The sequence below is a fragment of the Rattus norvegicus genome, chromosome 2, assembly GCF_036323735.1.
Source record: "Rattus norvegicus strain BN/NHsdMcwi chromosome 2, GRCr8, whole genome shotgun sequence".
Taxonomy (NCBI): Eukaryota; Metazoa; Chordata; class Mammalia; order Rodentia; family Muridae; genus Rattus; species Rattus norvegicus.
In genome coordinates this window covers 226818861-226830095 of record NC_086020.1, presented here as the reverse complement: position 1 = coordinate 226830095, position 11235 = coordinate 226818861, and the positions used below count along the sequence as shown (strand labels likewise).

The 11235-nt window shown below is 40.9% G+C and overlaps 1 long non-coding RNA gene and 1 pseudogene across 1 annotated transcript; one reads left to right on the top strand and one right to left on the bottom strand.

Moving 5' to 3' along the window:
• Nucleotides 1-2201: 2201 nt before the first annotated feature.
• On the bottom strand, nt 2202-10343 carry LOC134485974 (uncharacterized). Its single transcript, XR_010064450.1, has 2 exons — nt 5951-10343; nt 2202-2519 (listed from the first exon to the last, which is right to left on the bottom strand). It is a non-coding gene; the product is annotated as an uncharacterized LOC134485974 (long non-coding RNA).
• A 511-nt stretch (nt 10344-10854) lies between these two features.
• Nucleotides 10855-10956, top strand: Rnu2-72 (RNA, U2 small nuclear 72; annotated as a pseudogene).
• Nucleotides 10957-11235: the final 279 nt, after the last annotated feature.

Sequence of the window (11235 nt, the reverse complement as noted above, 5' to 3'; positions counted from 1 at the left end):
AGTAGGTACAGAACCATGAAATAGGGGATGGGGTGGGGAGAAGGGGACTTCTGGGAAATGCAGTCCTGGTTAGCAGAATTGCTTATCAGTGCAGAATCACTGCAGTCCTACACGTGTCACCTGACATTCATGCTCACTCTCTCATTTCCTACTTCTTCCTGGAATACGTGGCTTTGTCTTGTACAACCCTAGCCAGGTCATTCCCTCTCCACAAGGTCTTTGAGTTACATTCATTCCTCCACGTGGGAAATGACAGAACCTCCCTAACACTCCGACACTTAAATACTAACCCATACAGCTACCAGCATTAACCAGTATTGGGAGAATGAGATAGAGACAAGTAGAAAATAATTGATTAAAATGTATAGAGCTATACGAAGAGCTCACAGCTATCGTCGTCCTTGTATCTGCATGTGCTAGCATTCTGATGGCTGACATTCATAACTGCCATCTCTCTCTGCTGTGACCATTTCACATTCCGTTTGCCTTCAGGACATGTCTTAGCTGGCAAGGCTCCCTGTCTTATAAATTCACCAAACCTTTCCTGAGCAGTCTACTCAAAGAGAGTATCAGAGTTCACCCAGAGTCTGTGATCACTAAGGACCAAGAACAGTCCTAAAGTCTCCTGTGTTTCTTCTTCAGCTGTACAGATATTTAGTTGACTCCATCACTCCACATAGTATAATCATCCCTTCCTGGCACTGAGAGTTAGCAAGGAGGCCAGAATGGCCAAGTGACAATCTCAACTTCCAATATAACTGAACTCTTTTTCCTTAATCGGATATTTTATTTATTTACATTTCAAATGTTATCCCCTTTCCCAGTTTTCCCTCTAGAAACCCTTTATTCCATCCTCCCTCCCCCTACTCCTATGAGGGTGCTCCCCCACCTACCCACCCACTCCCTCCTATCTCCCTGCCCTGGCATTCCCCTACACTGGGACATCAAGCTTTCACAGGACCAAAGGCCTCTCCTCCCATTGATGCCAAACAAGGCCCATCTTCTGCTACATATGTGGCTGGAGCCATGGGTCACTCCATGTGTACTCTTTGTTTTAGCCCTTGGAAGTTCGGGGGCTGGGGGGCCTGGTTGGTTGATATGTTGTTCTTTCTATGGGTTTGCAAACCCATTCAGCCCCTGTCACCAGTCACTCCTCCACTAGGGACCCCATGCTCAGTCCAGTGGTTGGCTGTGAGCATCTGTCTCTGTATTTGTCAGACTCTGGCAGAGCCTCTCAGGAGACAGCTATATCAGGCTCCTGTCAGCAAGCACTGCTTGGCATCAGCGATAGTGTCTGGGTTTGGTGTCTGTATCCCCAGGTGGAGCAGTCTCTGGATGGCCTTTCCTTCAGGCTCTGCTCCACATTTTGTCTCTATATAAGTATGCATATATAAGTACATAATATATTACATATATACTCTATACATTACATGATGTTATAACATTAATATCATACATGATATATATAATGTGTAATATATAATACATATCATATATTATGATTATGTCTTAAAATTACATATAATACATCATATATTATATAACTATCATCATATAATATATTAATATGTATGTTATATGGATATATAAATTTTATATTAATATATGCATATATAATAGATTAATATATATTTTCTAATATATTTTATATGAAAACATATTAATATACGCACATATAATATACATAATACATACAATTACATTATATAAAATATTAATATATACATATATAAAATTAATATTATTAATAATAATCTTAATGTGCTAATATATTAATATGATTAGTTGATTAATCATCAATATGATTAGTATGTTAAAATGTAATATGTAAGTATATATAATATATAATTATAGTAGATAATATATGTTATGTTTATATTATATATTATACAATAATATATTGTAATATATTATAACATAATATATTCATATGTTATATTATTATATGTGTTATACTTTTATATTATGATATTATATATAATCCTATAAGCACATAAATACACAATATAACACTTAATACATAATGCATTATGATATTTGCAGCATATGTATTAAGCATAAACATATTGTATATAAATAACATGTATAATATAATATACTGTGATATATGCATTATTTATTATATTAGACATCATGTATATTATAATTATATAGCTTTATTAAATTTATTCTTTAAGAATGTCATACATGTATCTAATACAGTCTGCTTCCACTCATCCCACATCTGCTGTTACCTCCCACCTTACCCTGTCAACACGCCCCTCCTCCCTGCACGTTCACTTCCCATATTCCTGTCTTTTCACTCTGTTTTTTGTGACTCACTAGGCTTAACCACGGATGTCTGTGTGGCAATGGGCCCGTCTGAGCCTGGTTCGGCCCATCAGTGGGTACACAAATGCAGTATAGGCCTCCCCTCTCCCAAAATCCATCAGCAGCCAACAGTTTAGCAGAGAAAGCTGGCACTGGTGAGCTGGTCCCCACCCATAGTTGACTGGTGACAGGTGCCATCTTGTGTAGGCCTAGTGAAAGGAAACACAAATACTGTGAGTTGGTGGTTGCAATGGTTGTGTCATGGCCAGAAGACGCCATTTCTTCACGCCCTCTCCATTATCTTTAAGCTCTTCATCCTCCTTTTCCTCTGCTCCCTGACCCCTAGCGGACAGGACATACACGTCATGTTTAGCGTGAAGCACTGAATCGCCGTTTACCCTCAGCATCTCGAGCAGCCATGAGTTTGTATTCACCACTGTTCATCGCAGAGAGAAGCAACTCCAACTAAGGCTTAAAGTGGCATTTGTCTACGGGATGAGCATAAATATTTAGGGAGTGTTTGCTGCCTCATCAGTTTAACTAAACAACAGTAGGGGCTTCAACATTCCTCACACACTCCTTGCTGAGGCCGCAGAAGCTGGTCTCCAAGCTGGACTCTGCTCAATACCTTGTACAAAGTCCATGTATGCTTATTGCAACGTCTGTATTCATGCTTAAGCTCAAACACGATTTCATATGTAAACTGAAGATATTAAAGAAGGCTAGCAATATGTTATCTACTCTATTGACACTTTTAAGTGTATTGTACACCGGGCCTTATGGGGGTTACTAACCACTCAGTGGTAACCATTCTGGGCAATTCTGGACCGTTCTCCCTCTCCAGAGAGCAGCAGGCGTGTGGATTAAGAATTTCCCATATTTATAATTCAAAAAAGTCAACCATGTTCCTTGCCTCCCCCTCCTCCCCCCAGCCCCGATGTATTTCCTAGGAGTTCTGCAGTTCAGACCTTTGAAAACAGCTGGCAACTTTACCCAGTAAAGTGACGTTGGTCTATTTTGTGTGAGCTAGTGAGGTTTTAAAGGTGTTCATACGCATGGCATAGTTTGTGGGCAGCTACACTACTGAGAATGTAGTTGGATCGTTTTAATTAAAATTAAAGCAAACGTGCTTGGTAATGAGTCAGCAAACCTTTCACCAAGATTTGACATAGCAGGGGGCTCTATGGCTGCCAGGGCTTTTGACTCAACGGTCTGCATCAAAGAGTAGACCTTTCTCTTTTTCTCTCATGTGCATCAGCTAGTGTTCTGGCTGCCTATTAAACCACCAGCGAGTTTCAAATTTCATCAGACTGGACTTTCCACTGGCCTTTAACTGGCTGAGTAGGAGCAGGAACGGAGAGCAAATGTCTGAAAAGCGTATTCGCGAATAGCATGTGAGTCACTTTCATTAAGCGGAGCTCGCCTCTTCAAACAGTACCAGGAGGGGGCAGCATACATCGCAGCTTGCAGACCTGCATCAAAGCAAAGGTTCTTAGGAAGAAGTCAGCCGCAGAGCCAGAAGCCTGGTGACACCGACACCGGGAAGCCAACAGAAGGCAAAGAAGGCACTGGAACAATATAGTTTTGTTCCTGAAAGTGAAACACCCCTGGTGCTATTGATGTCCTTTTAAATCTTCGGATATCAACTTTCAGGGATATACAGAAGTCACTGCCATTTGCAGAGAGAGAGAGAGAGAGAGAGAGAGAGAGAGAGAGAGAGAGAGAGAATCGCAAAGGAAGACCTAGACTCTGGTTGAGGTACAGATGACTAAGGTATAACCATGGAAATGTATTCACAAACAACTGGCTTCACACATATTGTCAGAGGTTTGCCATCTGCAGGGTGTGAACATTTACTAACTAGTTCTTCCCTTTCTTAACTCATTCTCCCTAACTAGAAATCTTTGCCCTGGCACAACTGTTTCCCGGCCACCCCCTGAAAGCTCTATTTTTAATTACCTTACTTTCCTCATAGAAAAAAAATAGTATATTTTAAAGGCACTCGCCAAAAATACCTGGGAGGAGATCTCAGACAAAGCTGTCAGAGAAGTGGTCAAAAATGTAGCGGGTCTTGGGCCTGAAATAACTCTTAACTCATCAGACAAGAGCATGTGTTGCTCTTATTGGAGACTATGGTTGGACTCCGAGAGCCACATGGCAGCCCACAACCATCTGAAACTCCAGTTCCAGTGGATTCCATGTCCTCTTCTGACCCGCTTGGGCATCACACACCCATGTGGTGAGTGTACATACATGCACACAAAACACTCATACACATAAATAGTGAAATAAATATTTTCTAAAGGGGGCAGGGGTAAAGTGTTCCTTTCTAGCCATGGTGTCATAGGAACAACATAGTACTGGTTGGTTGTATGTCAATTTTATCACAGGCTTGAGTCACAGAGACAAGAGAGCCTCAATAGGAAAGAGAATGCCTCCATAAAACCTGACTTTAGGTTAAGACTACAGAGCATTTTCTTAATTAGAAATTGATGTGGGAGGACCCAGCACACTTTAGGTGGTTCTATCCAGGGCTGGTGGTCCTAAGAAAGCAAACTGAGCAAGCCACGAGGAGCAAGCCAGTAAGCAGCACCCTTCCGTGGCTTCTGCATCAGCTCCTGCCTCCAGGTTCTCGCTGCTTTTGGTAATGAACTGTTGTATGGAACTGTGAGTGGAATAAACCTTTGCTTCCCCAAGTTGCTTGGTCATGGTGTTTCAAGACAGCAACAGTAACCCTAACTCAGACAAACATGTTACAAATGTAATAAACAGAGCAAATGGGATGTTTCTTGTCAACCTAGCCCCGGTGCTCATTGTAAAACCTTCTGTGTTATCATTAAGGGGTCTCCTATGCAGTAAAGTATTCACATTTCAACTGGTTAAAACTGTGAACAGTTAGAATAAAGTTTTCTTTTCTTTTTTTTTTCTTTTGTTAGGAGCTGGGGACCGAACCCAGGGCCTTGCGATTGCTAGGCAAGCGCTCTACCACTGAGCTAAATCCCCAACCCCAGAATAAAATTTTCTTAATTTTAAAAATATCATTTACATTTGATGTGTGCTGATGTGCTCAGAGTTTTTGCGATATGTCGAGTGAAAGCCCCCACTGCCCTTCTTTTCCTATAAAAGTAATAGTATTATTGGAAACATTCTTAATACCTTAGAAACCAAAATTTCTTCTAACTCAATGTCTCCTTTGTGCACCTTGCCAATTCTTCCCCTAAAATGAACTAAAAATGAGCAAGTCATGAATCACGCATGGTTCAGAATGACTCAAAATTCTAAAGAACAGATGTCCCATTATATTTTTTTCCCAGAAAATAATACAAGTTTTCAGCACTAGTGGCTTTCAAAAAAAAAATCCGCCAAATTCTATTTATACTAAGGTTTCAAAAGCAAAATATAGAGCTTAAAGGGGGGCACCAAGAGATAATTCAACGTTTTTACTTGGCAGATGGGAAGATATTAATAATCCAACAGTTGTTCAGATTCTAAAGTTTAAGCGTGCTATTTTGAAATATTTATACCTGTTTCCACATGTCTAGTATATATTATGTATGAAACATTTAAATATTTGGTGTGTGCCTTTGTTTTTAGGAGAATAATGCTATATTGCTGAAACAGAGAATCAGCTATGACTCACATGAGGCCATGTGTTTCATGACTTGGTACGGCTGTTGAGGCTCAGACGGACAGAGTCTAGAACGGATCAAGATGAGAAGGTAAATGAGACAACACGTTTTCATGGGAACGCAAAGCACATTGTTCTGAAGATGCAGCATCTCTGTGTTTGTAACAATGAGGAGATTCCTGCCTGGGGTTGGGGGCTTCAGGAAGCGGGTTAGATCCACCTAATATATTTCCCCCAAACTTGTCATTAGAATTGCTGTGATTATAGAGGTCTTATTAAACTGGCACTGCTTAAGTAAACTTAGAAAGCTGCTTGCCTAATTCGAGGTCAAGTGTTCGCTAAACATGGTATCAAAAGACGAAAGGACTGTGCCAAATTCTTCCGCACTCTGTACCAGAGCCAAATCAACAGTACCAAAGGAGATGGGAAGACGCTACAACTCACCTTCCATTTAGAATTTAGCCACCTTCGTCTGTGTTTAGAGCAGAGGAACATGTGTGCATCTCTCAAATCACCACCACCACCCCCAATTACACTCCAGCCAAGAGTGAGAGGGAAACCTAGAAGTTTTATATAAAAGCACATATGTTTGAGAGGAAAATGTCTCTATTCAGTAGATACCTTCTGTGAACAGACATTCAACCTTGTTGGAATCGTCAATGCGTTTTTCTTTCCTCTTTTGAGATGCATGACTTTGACCCACCGCTTCTTACACTTGTCTGTTTTTAACCAAAGAAATAAAAGAAAAGAAAAGATTCTGAGGGTTCATCCTTGGATTCACCCCGCAGACAAAATTGCGTCGATGTAATAAGTGGTCTTGTAAGCTGATTTTGAGCGTAGAGTGATACACGAGCGAAGGAAAGTTCTTCCAGGCGCTGAGAGAAAAACGCCCAGAACAAAAGGAGTAACAGCATGGTAAGGACATTAATGTCCTATCTTTGTGAGTGAAATGCAAAATCCCCCCTCAAAAAATATAGAAAATTATGCATTCACAGAGAGAGACCTTGACACTGGGAAGGTAGAGCTGAGAGAGTAAAGTTGAACATTTCCAGGCTCTTTCGAGAACATTCTAGGGTGTTACTAAGATATACAATAAATTTGAATTTCAGTCACAAATCCAAATATAGCAGAAATACAGCCCCCTTTTTTCCTGTAAGTCAACACTTCAAGTCCCCATTAAACTTGAGGTTCCCATCTCTGTTCTAAACAGTATTATTTATAGAGCGCCATGGACATCTGTCAGCCACTCCCGTGGGCACCTGCTAAGACATCTGTACTGGCTGGGTTTGTGTGTCAACTTGACACAAGCTGGAGTCATCACAGAGAAAGGAGCCTCCCTTGAGGAAATGCCTCCATGAGGTCCATCTGAAAGGCATTTTCTGAGTTAGTGATCAAGGCTGAGAGAGACCATTGTGGGTGGTGCCATCCCTGGGCTCGTAGTCCTGGGCTCTATAAGAAAGCAAGCTGAACAAGCCAGGAGAAGCAATCCAGTAAGCAGCACCCCTCCGTGGTTTCTACATCCATTCCTCCCTCCAAGTTCCTGACCTGCGTGAGTTCCTGTTATGACTTCCTTTGGTGATGAACAGCAATGTGGAAGTGTAAGCTGAGTAAACCCTTTCCTCCCCAATTTTCTTCTTGGTCATGATGATTTGTGCATATATTGTGTGAAACAACATCTGTCGATGAATCTTGCCTTCATGCATTGAGCATCATGTGCCCAGAGGCGAGGGCACTCTAGGCACTCTCTAGCATATTATCAGTCTGGATTGGTTAGGCTTCCCTTTTCTAGGCAGAGACCATTCCTCAGAACTGTGTTTATGGGTCAGGACCCAAGGGCTCTTACCACTTGCCCTCTCCCCAACCCCCACACACTCTGTTTCTAATCCGAGAAGTATTTTTCTGTTCTGAGTGAGCTAGGAGAACATTTTTTTTCTACTAGATAAGTTCTCTTGCTATGGAGTTTAGGGTGACCTTTAACTTCCAAATCCTCCTGCTTCCACCTCCCAAGTGCTGGGACTTCACTCTTCAGGCTTGACACTAAGTACCTTTACCCGCTCAGGCATCTCATTGGTCCATGTTACTAGCCCATTGCCTTCCAAAGATTGTGCACAATTAGTACATTATTAATTACAACTCTCCCTCAGTAGCCTCAGGCAACTGTTGTTCTGGGATCCCATAGATAACAAGATACCAGGTACTCAAGACTCTACATAAAGTAAATCAATAGTCACACAAAACCTTTATGGGTCTTCACATATCCATTCTTCCTTCCTCCATGTCCTCCCCCTCCTCCCTTCCCTTTCCTTCTGTCTCTTTCCTTCCCCCTTTTCCTCTCTCCCTTCCCTCCTCCCTTCCTTTTTCTCCTTCCTTCCTTCCTTGCTCCCTTCCTTCCTTTCTTACTTCCTTCTTTCCTTCCTTCCTTCCTTCCTTCCTTCCTTGCTTGCTTTCTTGCTTGCTTCCTTTTTTTCTCCCTTCCTTCCATTAGGCTCTCACGTACCCCAGTTGCCTTGGAATTGCTCTATCATCAAAGATGATGCTGAACTTCTGATCCTTCTGTTCTTGCTTCTCCAGTGCTGGGATTTCAAGTGTGCACCACCATCCCTAACTGGTACATGCCAGGGCTTTGTACATGCTAGGCAAGCACTCCACCAAACAGAATGTAAACTCTGTGTAAATATTTGTTATTCCATATTGTTTAGGAAACAAGGACAAGAAAAAAAATCCATGTGTTCAGTATAGATGCCATTTTTAGGCAAAGTAGTTTGTACCTTTGGTTGGTTAATTCCATAGATAGAGAAGTTGTGGTTAAGGAGGACTAACTGTATGTTATTAAAATTCCTGGGGATAATTTTTATTCTCTATCTGGTGAATGACTGCATTGTTAGAAATTTTGAAAAACAATTTTTTTAGAAATACTTTACTGTAAATAACACAAACCCAATTCTAATTAATACATTACATTAAATGAACTAGTTAAGTAGGGTCAATCCTAGCTGAACTGTGATCTCCAAAGTGTGACATTCAGCCATGGTTGGATCTAGGGATCCAAATGATACTGACAATGTCCTTGGTCTTGCTTGCTTCTGTAGTCCTTGCTCAGAAGACTTCCTGTCCCTGGAACAAGACACCTCTAGGTAGTCTAGAGTTGGACTCCTTAGGTTTTATTAATCATCAAACTGAGAGACACTCTTCATTCTCCTAACCTTCAAACAAAGATAGCGAGAACTTTGACTAACTTTCATACTCTGTTCATCTGTGGCCATTACCTGGGTCACAAACATAAGCCATTTTGGTGGGTCAGTCAAGGTCATGCTGGGTTTCATGGGTTCATATAGTTGAGTCAAGGATTCCTGGAGCAATCCTAAGAAAGCCTAGCCATTTCCACAACTTAATGTGGGAGCTGGTGGAATATAAATTATACTTCCAAGTCTGTGGGTACTCAGGAGAGGGAGCCCAAGGTTTGGAGAAACTGCAAGACCAGAAAGTTCTCAAGTTTGATATTTAGACAAGGAGGGAAAATGCAGGACCCCGTAACTGCTCAAAGACCTGGTGACAAAGATTCACTGAGCTGGGTATTCAATGTCTGTTCAGTTACCTGGGGCCTTTGGTGGGAAGATACGCCACCACCTTCACCTTGATCAACATCAACAAAACATTGGCCAATTAGAGGGAGAGCCATGGCAACCAAGAGGACGTGGAAGCTAAGTAGTAAGTGGATGCTTCTCTGCCAAGCCTGAGATACTCTATACCTGCTCTCAAACCTGCGGTGCCTCTTAAGCAATCATACTAGTGCACCAAAGTCTACCACTGATTGTACAGAAATAGAAAGCATTAAGAAAAAAACACTCCTTTTTAAACCATTTAATGTTTTGGCCATTGACACCTATGCTTTCTGAAATCATTAAGTTCAATTTTTTTTAATTCACTTTACAAATCTTGGTCTCCTTATCACCTGTGTTTTAGATGTACCCTTGAACCCAGCATACTGATTATGTTTTTAGTCTTAGTTGGAAAAAAATTTAATACAGACACATAGCCCTTTGAAATGGCAACTAATATATATGGTTTACTGTGCTGTCTTGGGTTTTCCTGCCTCTTTCCTTCTCCCTCTCTCTCTCTCTCTCTCTCTCTCTCTCTCTCTCTCTCTCACTTTAAATTCTCCCTCCCTCCTTTCCTAAGTTTCTATGCTGCTTTCTCTGTTTTCTGCTCTTTTTCCTCTTGGGTTGACTTTGTTTTACATTATCATCTGCCAATGCAATGTCAGGTACTTGCTTTCATTTCTAGGACCAAATTTATAACAATTATTTGAACCAAGTGTCCAGTTAATTTTATGTGTCCATTTGACTGGATTAGGGGATGTCTAATACTTAGTGTGTCTGGGAAAGCATTCATTAAACTTGCACTTGAATCCATACACGAAGGAAAGCAGGTGCTCTTTTGTAGGTGAGCCTCATCCAACCCCCTGAAGGACTAAAAGCAACCAGAGACCTGGTTAGAAGGGAGCTACCCCCTTGCCTAGATATACCTGGCTAATCTTTCTGCATTAGAATTCAGACGCAGGATGAACTATTCCAAGGCTTCCTGTGCAGCTTGTCCATTTGCAGCCTTCATAATCCATTTATAATTGTTAAAAACAATTCTTGTAACAATTTAATTAAGCATGAAGCAGACTTACTTAAGGAGGGGAGAGTATTGTAGAATTAGAGGTGTTTAGGAGAGAAAGCAGAAAAGTCAAAAGTAATGCTGATAAAAAAATACAACACTGGGTAGAAAAAGGAGACCCTAAAAACATTGGTTTAAAAGACTCACTGTGCTACAATTAAAACTAGGACAGAGAGAATCATAATTTAGCCAAATTCTTCAACTCTAAAGACACAGAAGAGGAACATTGATACTATCTTTTCAAAGTGATACACATCACTTCTTGCCTTTTGGCTAAGAGCAAGTGTGGTATCTGTTCTTATCAAATTAATACACATAGAGTGCATAAATATGCATATAGTATCATCTGACACCTTTGCCTGTGTAGAGAACACTCAGCCACATTGTTTCATGCTTGAATTGGATCAATTATGACTGCAAGTTCTGTAACAATATAATATCTATTTTAAAATGATGACTGTCTTCATAGTCATCTGAAAGATGTCTTGAAGGGAAATTACTTTTCTTTACACAAACCATACGGATATTTTTTCTTTGGCTGTGTGTGTGGGTGCATGTATGTGCACGTACGTGCCCATGGGCATACACCATGACCTGTAACATACTTGTGGAGGTCAAAGGACAAGTTCAGGTGT